A 13,320-nucleotide genomic window follows, 5' to 3' on the forward strand; every position below is an offset into this window, starting at 1 on the left:
CATCTAGTGAGCGAGGCAAAATGGTTCCAACAACCTTTTTATTCCAAAATTGTTCAATATTACAGTCACAGCTATGAATATCCACCACCAACCAACCCCAAATACTTCATCTGAGAGGGTATTTATACAAATATTCCAAGATATTGTGAAAAATATATGATATAAATAAATATCTACTGACAGTTAATGTTTCTCTCACATAGATAGAGACAGACAGTCTTGAAAACGGGGAGACAATAAATGGTGCAATAAATTCATGCTACGCTGGTTGATCCGAATTAAAGAGAAGTACTGGAGGTAGGTGCTGTAAGTTGGTCTCACAAGTACTTTCTGTGGATCCTTTGTGCTGATCCTTCTGTTCTAGCTGGACTTCCTTTAATACTGATGTGATATGCTTTAATTTACAGGACCGTGTTTCATTTTTGTTCTGCGCATTTACAACAGATGGTACACAATTTTGATTTGACCAATGATAAGTCTATAGGATCTCCAGCATGCTCTGCCACCACTCTGGTCCTGGTATTTGATGTCTCTGCAGCTTCCTTAAAGTCTCATCGGTATCTGTGTACCTGAAGAAATTAGGTGGGGTGGTGAACAGATGCTTCACCTCATGCTCTATGTAAAAAAGATTTTCCAGGCTGTCATAAAGAGACTCGCCAGATGGGAGTGCCTTTTCTATTGAAGTACTTGAAGATTCACTAGCTTGACTGACAGAAAATGTATTTAATTTGTGTATATAGTCCTTGTTCTTCATTAGACGCTCATTATCTCCTACAGGACTTGGCAAACCTTTTTGATTCAGGATTGTAAATCTGTTTGTGAAAGAGTCAATTTCTACCTACATGTCCTGGCATCTCCTGTCCAAGTTTTGCATTAGAGTTCTCATGGCTAGAACTCTCTTGATGTCCAAAATTGTACCTATTCTGTCTATGATATCCAGTGCTGCTAGTTCTTCACTGGTCTTGTTATTCAAAAAATTGATTACCCTGTTAGCTTGCTCAGGCATTTGTCCCAATACGGCTCTTGTTTTCTGAACTTCCACTTGGGCTACTTTTATCAAATCAATCTGTTCATAAATGGTCTGAATATACCTCCATACACCACTAAGTGATTGAATGATATTGGTCCACAAAATTCCTCTGATTTCTGCCAGAGTATTATGCAGAGAGAGATCTTTTTCTAACGATCTTACCTTATTTTCTAATGCTTTGACTTCTCTTGTCTTTTCTGCTACAATCATTTTGGATTTATCATAGCTTTGCTCAATCTTTGCCAATTTTTCTTTGACTTGCTTCAATTCAGATACTTGGAGTTTTAACTCCTCCATGGCTTTGATTAACTGCTCTATGGTCATGGTTGTACTGCTACCTGGTGCTGTTGCTGAGGTACCTGTGGTGATTTCTGCAGTTGATGATGGGACAATGGAAGGCACTGCTGTTGTAACTGTGGGAGGGGCAGTTTTGGCCATTGGAGTTACTTGAGGTGGTTGGGAGGTCGACACTCCCTGCTTTTCTTGTAATGCTTTCTCCAATTCCTGCTCTGTTTCACTCAATCTTTCATTCAACCTCATGAGCAGGTCCATCATGTCCTCCTTGAACTTCTGCTGTACTACATCTGCTGTCTATGGATGCACAGAAGGAGGCATTTTGAGCTGTTTTCTGAGGGTAGCAATGTCCTCTTCCTTCTTCCTCATTAATTCTTTTATGCCTTTGGCATCTTTGGGATCATGTCCCAGTTCAATGATAATATCCTCTAAATATTTTATCCTATTGTCCTTTGCCAGAGAGGAAGCTTTATCTAAATCTAGCTGAGTAGAGGTGTTTTCCAATGAGTTTTGTAATTTATGAGCCAACATTACCTTGTCAGCTAGTGTAGAATACACCATTTCTCCCGTCTATTTGTGCAACTCAATCTGGTCTATTGGATGAATGTCTTTGGCCAAGACCTCCAGATTTGTCCTGATATAATCAGCTGTTGAATGTGGCTGCTGCACCTTGGGCTTGAAATAGCTCATGATCATTTTTCCCTCCTTTATGTCATATGCGGACATCAATCAATGCTGCTTTGTGGGGGCCATCTTAAGATATTGGTCATAAATTTGCAGCCTCAATGGATCATTTCTAGAGTTTATTTCTGTGAATGTTCTTTTGACATTAGAGGTTTACTTGGTTGGTGGCTTTATGGATGAAACTTCCACACTATGTTGTCTTTCCAACTCCTGCCTATGTGAGCCAGTTGATGTATCTATCACTGGGGATGTCTGTGGGCTAGTTGCCCTTTCTCCTCTTAGGCTTTCTAATGTTTCTTCAATGATTTCCTCTTCAGATAGACGATTGAGTCTTTGCCTTTTAGCACCTGGCTACTCAGCAGGTCCACTGATGGGTGTGGTCTCTTCTCTGTCCCTTTTCTTTCCTTTTTCCTCATTTAGAGGGGTTTTTAATGCTGTTATCTCTGGTGCTTTGGTCTGTACTGGAGGAATTTCCTCCTGCTGATCTGTCATTTCTCGGTGTTCTGACCCTACTACTTCCTTTCCCTTTGAAGAACTTGCAACTGGTGCACTGGCCTCTTGTATAGGTTGCTGTGAAGTCCTAGCAGAAGATGTACCCACTCCGACTTTCTGAGGCAGCTTGAAAGATACTTGTCCAAAAGAGTCCATGTCAAGGGTCTTTTCTAAATCTTTCATAGCCTGTTCCATTTTCTGTTGCCGAGTAAGTTCTTCTACTAATGTACCCTCTATCCATTCATCCTGATTGGCATATTGTTCTACTTCGGGGATCTTATGATGTGTGTAAGCAGACAGCCGATTTTTTACTTTTCTTTCACTTATAAAGCCATTTGGGTCATATGGTACCCACCAGAAACTTTTCTTCTATTTCAGGACTTCCCCTAATATTTTATTAGCATCTTCCCATGCTTCCCTTTTGTTAATGATAAAGGGTCCTAATTGGTTTCTTATCCTCAGCTGAGCTTTCTTTTTGACATTGCAAAAGTGAGTCAAATCTTCATTAATAAGTTGCCTGAAATACTCCAGAGCAAATAGTCTCATGGGAACATATTTTGGCAGCTTATAAGGGCACAGCTCACAGCCATATATCCCGATTTCAGTGTGATCCTAGTAGAAGTACCAGTCACATATCCTGTAGTTCTTGGAGAGCTGTAGAATCTTCCTTATGTCACCAAAGAGTCTAGGAGGAGGAGCTCCTATCAATAGAGTGGAGGCTGGATGTATGAATAGGTTAATGAATTCACAGTAAGTATAAGGGGATTCAACAATTCTATGGAAGAGAGAGGTCCAAAATATTACAGACCTCCTCTCTCTGGCATCCAATTTTCTAATGGGAAATATAAAAATGTCTGGGTGGTAATACAACATTAGATGATATATGAAACTTGTGTATTTAAACACTCCTTCTCTTTCCAAATTCATAAATTGACCATGGATTTTGTCAGCAATGAAAGAGGCACAGTCATACTTAATAGCAGGGGGTTGTCCAGGAGTGAAGGTGGACAACAGAACCAGGACCATTTCATCCACAAACTCACTGGACTTGAAACCCAAGATTATTGATATCATGTCAAGAAGAATTCTTCCAGTTTCATTGAAGGAGACATATGAATAAGGAGGTGGGCCTTGGGGCTGGCATTCTGGCTTCATGAATAACTTAGAAATCCTGGCTATCTCTACACTGGACAGTTAAGAGCCTTGCTCAAGTAAAAATCCCATGGAGAGAGGAGCAAGAGGTTGAACGGGATGGAATTGTAGCATTTCATTGATAGACTCAATAGTTATGTAGAAAAGGACAGCCTGTGATGGAGAGATAACTACTTTACTGACAGGGTCATAATTGGCACAGCAGTGGCGAACAATATCTGGGAATATATTGACTGAGGGAAGGTAGTACCTGGGGATATTGGATTCCCATATTCCATAGATATCAGAATTGTCCAGATGACTGTTTCTGACTAGGTAGAAAGTTTGCAGATGATTTTGGCAACCAATTGGGTCTCTTATTTGGAAATCTCTGTCGGCCAAGGGTAAATGATGCTAGTCTATATGAGGTGCATTAAGAGGCACAACATTGAGGGCGACCGGGGCTGCCATAGTTCAATTGTCTGTGTTTTTAACTCAGAGGTTGAATTTCTGTGGAAAAAAGGCAACAGAGCAGCTATGGGTGCCTTGGTATAGAAATTGTGGGCTGTTTTAGCTTGAATTTGGCTCTTTACAGGTACAATTTGCAGAGGAAAACCAAAAACACAGGTTTGGGAGGTGGAAAAGGGTAAATACCTGTGTTTTGGAAGTGCACGAGTACAATTGGCAGGTTGATCGATGAGTTGAGGCGCAGAATGCTGGAGTTTGCTGGTCAGGGTGGAGGATTGGAGCTTGCGCAGTTGTTGGACATGCTTTTGCATACAACAGACTTGAAACAAACAAAAGAAAATGAATGAAAATGAAGTTTTTATTTTACGGGTTTTTTGACAAAAACGGGCTTCGCGGGCTTTTTGGCGCTTTTGGTTGGATGACGTCAGCATGACGGGATAGTTTTGTCGCGATGCGAGGTATGGAAGGGTGATGTTGCAATGACGTGGTCGTGACATAAGCGGGAGGGGGCAGCGGGAGCGGTAAGTGGTTTGGGCCCGCACCACTTATGGGTCGAAGCAGTTTCGGTGGGGAGGGTCGTGAGCATGCCAGGAGGGTGCCACGTGTCCCTGGTACAGTGGGAATACTGCCAGCTCCCCGGGTGGTAAATATTGGTAGGGAAGGGTGCCGCGAAATGATCATGGGCTGTCCGATCAACGTTCCTGGACCGAACAACTGGCGGAGATCTGAGGTGGCAGAGGGCTACGACACGGGACCCAATCAAATAAACAATGATTTTAAACATATCGGGGAGTGTGCTATTGGCTGTCAGGGGTATTAACAATTTAATTAACCTAATGTTAATTAATTGTTGAATATTTGTGCGCGGGGAAGGTTATTGCATGGTTCCAGATGAACCATTAATTCCCTTTGGTATAGTGTTACGGTTATAGATTAACCCGGGGCGAGATTATTACAAAATCTTGGGTTTTGCATTATATTAATAAAGTACGAGAAAGGGGGAATAACCATAGGGAGTTATATACTAGTGTTAGCAGTTAATATGGGTTTGTAATAAAAAATGCTAAGTTATAAAGTTTGATAACTTAGGTTGAGGGAACGAAAGGATTTTACACAAGGAATGTGGATTCTTTGCTTTGAGCAGTAATGTTATTTTCCTCAGGCTTTTCATGAAATGGAGTGATTGTAAGAGTATTGATCAGATCTCAATATCCTTAGGGAGAGGTTAGTAAGTGATTTTGGGAGAAGTGTGAAGGGAAGTTAGACATGCATCACTTGAGTTGTAGCCAAACAATTGCCATTGTACTTATGATATCAATAAGATAAACCTCTTGAGAAACAAAGATTAATCATAAGCATGCTTCTGCAACACCAAAACTACCTACCCAGCCTATAGTACCTAACATTTTTTCTTCCTTTTACATGGGTGCACTTTGACTAGCAAACCCTTACTCTCTTCTTTTCTTTTGACTGCAATCCTGTCTAGGTCTGCCCTTATTTCTTCCAAGGGCTCAGATTTAGCTATTGAGCACTTTTTCTTCTCTACCTATCTACTTATCTGCCCAGATTGAACTGTTTGGATAGATTTTATTCTCTATCTCTAAAGCAAGAAATTTAAACATGAACTGGCCAAGATTAAGTTCTTTGGCCACCCATCAATTGTGACAAGAGTCAACTAATTGCACATAATGAGCTTCTTTGCAAAAATAGAATAGTAGTGGCATTTTGGACTAGCACACTTTCCTGGTCTTCTTTTTTTGGGGTTAATTATTTTTCTTTTTTCTCTTGACCATTTCATTCTTTTTGCCCTTTGATCTTTCTTTTAGGGCAAACCCTCTTTACATTTTTTAAGTTTTTTGATTGTTTCAAAATATGGAAACCTTTGCAGCAGGGAAAGGATGAACATATTTGGGATTTTACCAGTCAATCATGAAATATGACACCTATTGGTATAGGAGCATAACACTTCCAAGACTATTCTCACTTATTTTAGCATCTCCAGTTCTCCCCTTTAGATCATTCTCATATATAGGGATTTCTTAACAACTCATTATTATTGCATCAAAAGAAATGATGCAAATGGAACATTGTACCAGGCAAACTCTGTTATTTCTTTTCTCAAAAAGAAATGTCCATTTGCACATACTGAACATGGTCCCATCATAATAAATTGATATAGCTATACCAATTGAGGGTTAAGGGACATGAAAATCCATACACAAATTGTGTTTTATGAACATAATACTACTATACATTATCAACATACAACTTAAATGAAATAAGAACATTTCATCAAAGATGCAAACCTATACTTTGCTCAACAATATTCTTTTTTGAGGCTACTCATTTGCTTCCTACCATTGCTTATCAAAGTAGCTCCCACTAAGCTAATGCTCACTGATCTTCTACAAAGCTTTATTTCCTTTGCGTGGGGACTAATCCTATGGACCTGACATGAATGTGAGGTTATTATCATTCCACACTTCCGCTCAAGCCCATCTTCTTCTCACAACAAAAGACATTGTTGTGTACTACTTATGTTCGCTGCGCTCCTCCTTCATCCATTATATGCACCATTATGATTATTCTTCATGGCTTCGTTCATCTGATTGACTTGGCCTCCCTTGAGGCCTTTACCTTCCTTTACTGAAGAGAAACATAGGATCTACTCCCCTTGAGAATATCATCTTCCTTCTTCCTCCAGACATTTAAAGGTCGAGTTCTGACAGAAGCATTACACTCTTTCTTCTTCTTTGCCCCTTTTTAGGCTTTCTCTCTACTATGCTTGGGAGAGGAAACTTTCCTTTTAATTCCTCTTTATTCACCCAAATCATTTTGATTCCTTTATGCCTTACAAAGAGGTCCATCACACGAGTAAGAGGATTATTATCCTTATCTCTTCCTCCTATTTTCATCTTGCCCTTTTGACACAGAGCACTGAAGATAGGTCTATATTTCTCAGCTCCATCATTTTAACTTGTCTTGAAATCCCAAGCCGTTGCATTGACATGCATATGTTGAGAAGCATTTCATTTCTTCTCATTTTTGTAGCCATCTCTTTTGTGCCCGAGATTGCCACAATAGTAGTATCTAATCTGGCTTAAGAGTGGGGTAGAGAAGTTACTCATTTTGACAATGTTTTTGTCAAAACTCCTATCATGGCAAACATGCCTTCTCCAGACCTTTTTGTTCATTATTGGGTTGCTTCTACCCAGCACATTTTTTTTTCTTTCATGCCATCTACAATATATGGCTCTATGTCCAAAATTATTACAAGAGAAACAATATCCATAAAGAGGTCTTTAATGAAAAAATTTACCTTTTCTTTGAAGGTTATATCGTTGAGGAGGAGTGGTCCTCTACTGGCTCTTCATGTGCCTTCTATGATAGTGAGAATAACTATAATGCACTATTCCTTGTAGCTACCTTGCCCTCTTTTGCTACACTTGCTACTATTGTATCTTGGGATTATACTTTTTCCTTTCCTGTTGCTGCTCTTTAGGCTTCTGTTGTTTCTTTTTCCTCCTTTGCTACTACTACTTTTCTTGCTACTGCTACTATCCAATAACTTTTATTTTGTTCTTGTTGGATCCCTCAAGCTTTTGACATTAGGACAACTCTTTGTCTGACTTCTCTAAGTCATGTATCAATGAGACTACCTCAACCTGTAGTCTCTCACACCAAGCCTCCTTTTCACTCAGCTGGTGGGTTAACATCCCAATCAGTCTCCTAGACTCTTCTTGTTGAGAATTTAATTCAAGTAACGATTTTCTCAACTTTTCATTCTCAAGCTCGTAAACTTCCAGTTGCTCCTCTTGCTTGAGATTTTCCTCTGATAGGTCCTTGATCTCTTTTAGAGTAGAGATCAACATTTTAATAGAAAATATCCTTTCATTTAGATTCTTCTCCTCTATCAAAGGTGCTAGATGAGTTATCACAGAGATCTAAGCCCATCTATGTGTCCATGGAGTCTTTCATAGGTCTAAGGGTTATTCTTTCTTCATCCGAGGATCCCTTATTTTCTATTGCTACTAGAATTGGTTTATCTTCATTACAACTACTAGATGCATGGTTATTTCTATCTTCAAGTGATTTACATGATTTACATGAGCATATAGCAACTTCTCGACTTCCTGGGTTGTTGTTGGAGCAGTAGGACTCCTCAACCTCTTCTTGAGCCACATGGCTATTTACATCATATAGACCTTGTAGTTTGTTCAACACTTCCATTGTTGACCCACAATGCCCCACTTGATCAGCATATGACCTAGATAGCCCTTTCAGGATGACCTTCTTAACTTTTTCATTCTTCTCATTCTTTTCTCTATAATGGACAGAGCACCACATGTCAACATTTAAGGCCAGTAAAAATTCCATCATTAAAGCCTCCCAGAATTCATAATAGAGACCATGGTTTGATTAATTTAAATATGGAAAACCTGTTGTTGTTATCCAATCTCCATTATCCAATGTTTCCCTTTGATCTATCTTCTAGCGATTAAGCTATTCCTGAAGGAACTTGGCTTTGATACCAATTGATGGGGAAAATGTTAATATTGAGAGGGGGGTGAATCAGTACTATGGCTAATTTTAACTTCCTTATGCAAATTTACTTTTCTTATTTAACATGGCATTCATCCATATGACCAGAAACAATATATAATTTGGAAGCAACACAAAATCAACACACAAGTATACAAACCATAAGCGTCATACAAATAGACACAAGGTTTTTCACGTGGAAGCCCTTTCGGGAAAAAACCACAAAGCTTGTTGTTGATATTGATGTGAATAGAAGAACGTACTCTATTACTTCAATCTATTTTGTGAGAACCCACTCACAAGAAGCACCAACTCCCTTTGACTGTTTGCTAGCACTGACTATCAAGAAGCACCAACTCCCTCTGTTTGTAGACACTAGTCCAGCTTACCAGAAGCACCATATGAGGCACCAACCTCATGGATTTTTTGGAAGCACCAACTTACATCTCTTTGCATTTATGGAAGCAGCAAATTATAGGAGGCATCGACCCCCAAGCCTTCTCAAGCTTCAATAGAGATGGAAGCACCAACTTCTTGTATTGTAGGAACCAACCCGAACTCAAACAAGAACTAGATGTTCTCTGCAATTTGATAGAATCTCTACCTGATAACAAATTTTATTTTTGCTCACTCTACTATAGTTTGCAACTCTTTGCAACACTCTTCAACAACTCTCTGATATGCTCAACAATAATCACTCTCAACCCTCTACTCTTTTCTCTCAAAAATAGTCGCTATGCTCTCGACCTTGCTTTACACGATACAAGCTCGACTCTCTAACTTTTGTTCACAATAGCCCATAGGCTCCTTTAGCCTTTAATATAGAGCACACAGGAACTATTGGCCTTCACAGACAAAGCATACAGAGCACATATGCACTTAATAAAATTTACACATAGCGTAGGCACTTTAGCCTTTAACACAGAGTGCACAGACATTATCAACCTATAACAGAGAACAAAAAGACACTATTGGCCTTCACACATAGAGCATTTCTCTCGGGTCTCTTTTTTTTCTCTACATAGGCAATCTCAAATTTTTTCTACATAACTAGCTCTAACTCAGCCTGTCACAATGCTCCACTCCTCAGAGCACTTTCCTCTTGGCTCAAATAGCTACTTTGTTGCATACCCCTAATTTTCTTATCAAAGCACCTATTTTTTGTTCCTTTGATCCATGCTACCTCTGTTGATGCTATGACACTCTCCTTAGAAATTATTGCACGTTCTTCTTAAGCATGGCCACTCCATGTTGTTGTTGCGTCTGTCACTAGCTAGACCACCTGCATACTCAATCTCAAGCACAATTCACTCTATCTGCAATTCTCACGTCACTGAGACTCTCCATACCTGTTCAAGGCTCACAGAGCTTGTTAGTCCTTTAGCATGGTGCCTATGTACTCTAGGCATGGCATCGTTGTTCTTCATTTATTTATGCAAACCATGCGTGAAATCTCTTCAGCGATCAGTTCCTATGGTCATCAGTCCAACCTATAGCTACCAACCCATACCTCCTTCAGTACCTGTTACCATGTATTATTGGATGTTTTACTTCGTAGTGCACTCTCGAAGCCTTTTCCTCTATCGTCGCTTTTACACTAAGAAGCCATATAGAAACAATGAACTCTGATTGTCTTTGGCTCCCTTTTTTCTAGCCCCTTTTTCAAATTTCCCTTCATAGGACTAAGGGCTATGACTGAGTGCCATGACCTGAGGCGTTAAATCCTTTAGACTCTTCCAAGGGCCTTTCTCCCTTTATAAAATGGTATGCCATTGGTTTTGCGATTACTCCAGATCCAAGCCCTTAACACTATTGATGCCCTATTATCAAGGATTTTCATCTAGTTCCCATATGAAAGTAACAACAAAATATCAATCTCCAATTTTCGATAGGATGCTCTGCTAAGCCCTAGTATTCGGTTACTTAAGCCTTCGCAACCACCTCCAAGCCCTCTGATCGGAACCCCCTAATCGACGAATCACTATTGTGGCCAATGTGCCAAACATTTCACACCTTCAATTGGCGATCACCAACGTGACATCATCACCTACGATGTGGCGCTTTCTAAATAGTGACACATGTCACCTATATATGGCCCATTAGGCCACCTCAAAACACCAAAATAGCTTGTGACATGTCCCTCCATACTGTGACATCAACAACCACGTGTCCCTTATCAGAACGAATAAAACAATGCCATCTGTTCTCCTCGAGGAGAGGAGAGGGCTTTTCCTTCTCTATTTAACAACAAATTCTATTGGATTGAGGGGGCTTGGACCCACGTTCAGAGTTAGTTGCGCTAACCAACAAATCCTTACACTACCAGCACTTTCGGGAACAACCATCATTGGGTAGGTTGCAGTCTTACTCGAGGCAGTATTGGGGGATGCTAGAACTAGGTTTCTGCATCCAGAGGACTATGTGATGTGTTTCTGCCAAACTTGGGGCTTTATCTTGACTTTCGCGAACCCTAACCCTTAAAACCCAAAATTTACAGTAATTAACAGTTAGCATATTTGTATCCTTCACCGATTGTGCTAAACATGCATAACATCATATAAATAAACAAATCTACGTCTTTGTGAATCTATTAAGCACTTTTCCTGATTATATGCATTCAATAGATCATAAATAATGTGAATTGAGAAATAAATAGTAATACGTAGATGCATAGATAGTTCTTCAAAATAATTCTTTATTACGCTTCAGATCTTCTTTTACAGTTTCTTCCAACCCTAGGCACACAGCTATAGGGGCCGACACACTTAGCTACAGACTTACCAAGGTCTCTATGTACACAATTGCAAGAACCTTCCCCTTCGCCCAAGTACATAATAGATAAAATCAAACCCAATTCATGCACTATTCTTACTTCTATTTCCTATCTTATGACTCTTTTATGGCTTCCTTTCATATTCTTCTTCATTGCAATGCCATGGTCCACGAACCATGGGTGGGTCTCAAAATAACTTAACTCTAAAAAACTAAGGTGCTTTGACCTTCCCAAAGCCCCTTTTCTCCTATCAACTTGCGTTACTCATGCTCCGCTCCTCAAAATGTAGAGACTTTACAATATTTAACAAAACTTAACAAAATTGGACCTGGGGACCCCATCCCAACAGGCCCCCAACACAAAGTTGTGACGCATCTCGAGTCACTCTACTAGTGTTGCCTCAACCTTTGATTGCAAGTTACTGAATTCTATCTTCAATGCTTGAAGATCTATTGTTCCCTGTGTGGCGGCTTGGCGAACCTATTCAACCAATTTCTCCATCGTTGGACCTTTGACTGTAAGATCCATGGTTCTGTATGTCTACTGAAGAGCTTTGAGCTTGCTCTAAACAATTTGTGATAATTGGCTTGCCTCATTGGCCTGTGGTTGCATCCTTGAGGAAATAATAGAGGCCTTCTGATGCAGCTCATCAATTTGGGTATAGATGAACTTCCCTTCTTGGAGTTTGATGAACCTTTTCATAAGTGCTAAGGTCTGTGTTGTAGCCCTGATCTCATGAAACTGAAGTTTCTTTTCGCAAATGTTTGCTTTGATTTTCTACAAGTGTGGATCTTCCTGTAGCGAGGTCCAAATCTATATTGTTTTCTCAAAAAATTGGTTGCATTCCTTGACTACAACAGCCAGAGTGGTCATATCTACTTTAATAGAAGCCCCATGCTGCTCTCTAACTTCCAGAGAAGTGGTTCGTTGCAACTTCAGTTGAAGCTCTAAAATATGCAACTATAGCTCAAACCGAACCTTTCCAATATCCTCCTTGCAAGACTTTACTGCAACTGCTAACTTGTGGATTTTCTCTGCTAAGGTAACCTTTGCTGGAATTTGGAGCTCAAGGATCTTGCTACACACTTAGTTAAGGGTGGCCTCTAGCAGCTGATTTCATTGCATTACCTCATCGTAGCCCTGCAAGACCTGCGCTCTCTCTTTGAAAATCTATTGATTGTTAGTTTTTACCTTGTCGATAATCAACAATGCTCGTTTCTCCTAGACACAGAGCTCATCTGAAATTCCTTGGTGTAGCTCATGCAAGGTCTAGATAGACAATGCTGTAAGGTTGATACTTAGATTCTTCTAGCACTTTGTGCGCTCCTGGTCTTCAGTTGTTTCAAACTGGAGAGAGTCCCCTGGTAGTTGCATTGCTCAGAGCTTGGATATGATTTTTGTAGGACCAAAATTTTTCACGCTTGCTTGATTCATGCTTGCTTGGACCACACTCATCTGTATCGCTACTATTTGGACCCATAATTATGTGAGGCTTTGTTGCACTTTCTCCAATAGCTAGTGGTACTAGTCCTTGATGTGTCCCCATATAGTTTTAGTGGTGGAGCGGACACCATCACCTATCTCATCAAGGTACCCATCTATGAGGATCAATGGTGTTGTACTCGTAGACTTATCAAACTTATTCTTCTTACAAGGTCCCATGGAACTCCTTTTCTGCCTGTTCTTGATCCTGAAGGGATACTCTAAGTCTTTTGATCTGAGATAGGGGTATGCACCCTCTTCTTCTTCATCTCTAGTTTCGACCTCTACATCAGTGCACTCTGTCCTAGGTTCCTCAAGGTCAATGGTGACTTGTGATGTTGTTGCTTGTGCAACTTTTTCCTTCTGCACTTCCTTCTCTTTCGTAGAAGGCTTTTTATTCTACACTCCCTTCTCTTTTTTAGAA

The sequence above is a fragment of the Pinus tabuliformis genome, chromosome 7 (genome assembly GCF_031772625.1).
Source record: "Pinus tabuliformis cultivar Carrire ecotype Pingquan chromosome 7, CPIR1, whole genome shotgun sequence".
Classification (NCBI taxonomy): Eukaryota; Viridiplantae; Streptophyta; class Pinopsida; order Pinales; family Pinaceae; genus Pinus; species Pinus tabuliformis.